The 5,000-nt window shown below is 52.7% G+C and overlaps 1 non-coding gene across 1 annotated transcript in view; it reads left to right on the forward strand.

The window, feature by feature from the left end:
• Positions 1-3,613: 3,613 nt before the first annotated feature.
• The window catches only part of LOC124588385, a 1,910-nt gene continuing 523 nt past the window's right edge, over positions 3,614-5,000 (forward strand). Inside the window, exon 1 of the ribosomal RNA XR_006975745.1 lies at positions 3,614-5,000. This exon is cut by the window's right edge and continues 523 nt beyond it. This is a non-coding gene — a ribosomal RNA (small subunit ribosomal RNA).

A 5,000-nucleotide genomic window follows, 5' to 3' on the forward strand; every position in this document is an offset into this window, starting at 1 on the left:
TTAACCTAACCCATATTGTACCTTAACCTAACCCATATTGTACCTTAACCTAACCTATATTGTACCTTAACCTAACCTATATTGTACCTTAACCTAACCTATATTGGGCCTTAACCTAACCTATATTGGGCCTTAACCTAACCTATATTGGGCCTTAACCTAACCTATATTGGGCCTTAACCTAACCTATATTGGGCCTTAACGTAACCCACGTTGCGCCTTAACGTAACCCACGTTGCGCCTTAACGTAACCCACGTTGCGCCTTAACGTAACCCACGTTGCGCCTTAACGTAACCCACGTTGCGCCTTAACGTAACCCACGTTGCGCCTTAACCTAACCCATATTGCGCCTTAACCTAACCCATATTGCGCCTTAACCTAACCCATATTGCGCCTTAACCTAACCCATATTGTACCTTAACCTAACCTATATTGTACCTTAACCTAACCTATATTGTACCTTAACCTAACCTATATTGGGCCTTAACCTAACCTATATTGGGCCTTAACCTAACCTATATTGGGCCTTAACCTAACCTATATTGGGCCTTAACCTAACCTATATTGGGCCTTAACGTAACCCACGTTGCGCCTTAACGTAACCCACGTTGCGCCTTAACGTAACCCACGTTGCGCCTTAACGTAACCCACGTTGCGCCTTAACGTAACCCACGTTGCGCCTTAACGTAACCCACGTTGCGCCTTAACCTAACCCATATTGCGCCTTAACCTAACCCATATTGCGCCTTAACCTAACCCATATTGCGCCTTAACCTAACCCATATTGTGCCTTAACCTAACCTATATTGTACCTTAACCTAACCCATATTGTACCTTAACCTAACCTATATTGTACCTTAACCTAACCTATATTGTACCTTAACCTAACCTATATTGTACCTTAACCTAACCCATATTGCGCCTTAACCTAACCCATATTGCGCCTTAACCTAACCCATATTGCGCCTTAACCTAACCCATATTGCGCCTTAACCTAACCCATATTGCGCCTTAACCTAACCCATATTGCGCCTTAACCTAACCCATATTGCGCCTTAACCTAACCCATATTGCGCCTTAACCTAACCCATATTGCGCCTTAACCTAACCCATATTGTACCTTAACCTAACCCATATTGTACCTTAACCTAACCTATATTGTACCTTAACCTAACCTATATTGTACCTTAACCTAACCTATATTGGGCCTTAACCTAACCTATATTGGGCCTTAACCTAACCTATATTGGGCCTTAACCTAACCTATATTGGGCCTTAACCTAACCTATATTGGGCCTTAACGTAACCCACGTTGCGCCTTAACGTAACCCACGTTGCGCCTTAACGTAACCCACGTTGCGCCTTAACGTAACCCACGTTGCGCCTTAACGTAACCCACGTTGCGCCTTAACGTAACCCACGTTGCGCCTTAACGTAACCCACGTTGCGCCTTAACGTAACCCACGTTGCGCCTTAACCCAACACACGTTGCGCCTTAACCCAACACACGTTGGGCCTTAACCCAACACACGTTGGGCCTTAACCCAACACACGTTGGGCCTTAACCCAACACACGTTGGGCCTTAACCCAACACACGTTGGGCCTTAACCCAACACACGTTGGGCCTTAACCCAACACACGTTGGGCCTTAACCCAACACACGTTGGGCCTTAACCCAACACACGTTGGGCCTTAACCCAACACACGTTGGGCCTTAACCCAACACACGTTGGGCCTTAACCCAACACACGTTGGGCCTTAACCCAACACACGTTGGGCCTTAACCCAACACACGTTGGGCCTTAACCCAACACACGTTGGGCCTTAACCCAACACACGTTGGGCCTTAACCCAACACACGTTGGGCCTTAACCCAACACACGTTGGGCCTTAACCCAACACACGTTGGGCCTTAACCTGCTCTGTAATTGTCATACGACGCGTTAAATTAGTGTGGTGTTGCCTAACTGCAACCCCCGCAATATAGTTTGCTACTCGCACTGCCTGGTCCCCAGAGTATCGCTTCATGTTAAACACCTTGCAGCTATACACTGTAATGCGGATGGCAGCAGGACGTACATGCTCAATGCCCTTCGCAGTTGTTCATTGGCATTTGCATGGCGAAGCACAGCCTACGTTGTGGTACGGCGTGTGTCAACTGTCCGCTGATGTTGTACGTCCAAATCACACACTGTACTGCACATTGGTCCTCATGTACTGAATGATACATCGTGGTACATGTGTGACCGTACCACGACTGCGCCAACAACGGCGAACCATACGGTCCAAATATTGTGCACTCAGCTACGTGTCGTCTCCCTATAAGAGCTGGATTGCAGTATGGTATGCCGTGGATGGCGATCAGCATGAGCCGTCTGTTGATGTAGTGGCGCGTGTTGTCAGACGTAGTCGTCTCTTCTCACACACCGTGATAGCATGGTGCACTGCGTTCCACATCTGCGACATGCGACAGAGGCCGGTTGACAGTCGTTCGCGCAATGGACATCGCATACGTACGGGGGCCACCTTCCACGTGTTCGCGAAGCGTGCACATGTTGTTGCGTGTATGTGGGCAGACATAGTGTGTCGTGACACCTGACACAGGCATGCAACAATCGTTGAATTTGCAAATGGCGATGGACGTCTACGTTTGCTGGTGACGTTACGCAAATGAACAACTGGTAAACGGTTGTGGTGCGGTTGTTCTCGCTAGAGGTGAATCAGTGATGGCGACGATCGGTTGAGCTACCAACCGGTTGTTTCAGCGATACCCACCATGCCCACGAACGTGAATGGCATGTGGGTGTGAAGCGATACGCGGCGGTGGCTGGGTGGGACCGTCCCCGGCCGGTGAGGGGGGGCCTCCCGGCGTGCTGGCCGCGCGGTGCGTGGGCGCACGCGCTACAGCCGGCTGGTGGGGGCGGCCAGTGGCAGGCGCGCCGGCCGACGGAGGCGGCAGGCGGCGCAGCTGCGCGCCGGCGCACCCTGCACGCGGCGCCGTGCGGCCAAAGTAGGTCCTCGCGGGCCCGGTGCGAAGCGCGGTGGACATCTGCAGTGTGCTGGTCCGATTGAGGACTGTGTGCGCTGAGGATGCGCCGCCGCCCGGCGCTCGGCGCCGCGACGCCGTCTGCTGCTCGGTCGCCTCTGCGGTTCTCGCAGGTGGTTTGTATCGCAGCTGTGCGGACGTGTTGGCGCGTGCGCTGTGCTGGGAGAGTTCGCTTCGGCACCCAAGTGGGGCTTTTGTCCTTCTGTGGCGCTGGCGTTGGAGCTGCCGGCCACCGTAGGTGGCGCGTGTTGTCTCCCGCCGGCAATGCCACGACAGCACGCTCCCGGGCCTCTGTCGGCAGCGGCAAGCTCAGTTGGGAGCACGGGTGGTCGCACCTAAAGCGTCTACTCGCCAAACTCCGGGCGATTGCGCCTCTCTCGAACCCGACCAAGTACTTAGGACGGCGCTGCGCGCCGCCGGGACCTGAGAGGGTTTCGAGGTGTATTGTGCAGGGGAGCTCAGCCTCCTCCTGTTTGCAGAATAATTGAGCGGACGCTTGCGTGTTCGCGCGGGCCCCCGGGACACACTCCCGGGCGGCCGGCTGCTCAGCTCTAGTTGACGCAGCTCCCTGGTTGATCCTGCCAGTAGTCATATGCTTGTCTCAAAGATTAAGCCATGCATGTCTCAGTACAAGCCGCATTAAGGTGAAACCGCGAATGGCTCATTAAATCAGTTATGGTTCCTTAGATCGTACCCACGTTACTTGGATAACTGTGGTAATTCTAGAGCTAATACATGCAAACAGAGTCCCGACCAGAGATGGAAGGGACGCTTTTATTAGATCAAAACCAATCGGTCGGCTCGTCCGGTCCGTTTGCCTTGGTGACTCTGAATAACTTTGGGCTGATCGCACGGTCCTCGTACCGGCGACGCATCTTTCAAATGTCTGCCTTATCAACTGTCGATGGTAGGTTCTGCGCCTACCATGGTTGTAACGGGTAACGGGGAATCAGGGTTCGATTCCGGAGAGGGAGCCTGAGAAACGGCTACCACATCCAAGGAAGGCAGCAGGCGCGCAAATTACCCACTCCCGGCACGGGGAGGTAGTGACGAAAAATAACGATACGGGACTCATCCGAGGCCCCGTAATCGGAATGAGTACACTTTAAATCCTTTAACGAGTATCTATTGGAGGGCAAGTCTGGTGCCAGCAGCCGCGGTAATTCCAGCTCCAATAGCGTATATTAAAGTTGTTGCGGTTAAAAAGCTCGTAGTTGGATTTGTGTCCCACGCTGTTGGTTCACCGCCCGTCGGTGTTTAACTGGCATGTATCGTGGGACGTCCTGCCGGTGGGGCGAGCTGAAGGCGTGCGACGCGCCTCGTGCGTGCTCGTGCGTCCCGAGGCGGACCCCGTTGCAATCCTACCAGGGTGCTCTTGAGTGAGTGTCTCGGTGGGCCGGCACGTTTACTTTGAACAAATTAGAGTGCTTAAAGCAGGCAAGCCCGCCTGAATACTGTGTGCATGGAATAATGGAATAGGACCTCGGTTCTATTTTGTTGGTTTTCGGAACCCGAGGTAATGATTAATAGGGACAGGCGGGGGCATTCGTATTGCGACGTTAGAGGTGAAATTCTTGGATCGTCGCAAGACGAACAGAAGCGAAAGCATTTGCCAAGTATGTTTTCATTAATCAAGAACGAAAGTTAGAGGTTCGAAGGCGATCAGATACCGCCCTAGTTCTAACCATAAACGATGCCAGCCAGCGATCCGCCGCAGTTCCTCCGATGACTCGGCGGGCAGCCTCCGGGAAACCAAAGCTTTTGGGTTCCGGGGGAAGTATGGTTGCAAAGCTGAAACTTAAAGGAATTGACGGAAGGGCACCACCAGGAGTGGAGCCTGCGGCTTAATTTGACTCAACACGGGAAACCTCACCAGGCCCGGACACCGGAAGGATTGACAGATTGATAGCTCTTTCTTGATTCGGTGGGTGGTGGTGCATGGCCGTTCTTAG

This window comes from Schistocerca americana, unplaced genomic scaffold (assembly GCF_021461395.2).
Source record: "Schistocerca americana isolate TAMUIC-IGC-003095 unplaced genomic scaffold, iqSchAmer2.1 HiC_scaffold_640, whole genome shotgun sequence".
NCBI lineage: Eukaryota > Metazoa > Arthropoda > Insecta > Orthoptera > Acrididae > Schistocerca > Schistocerca americana.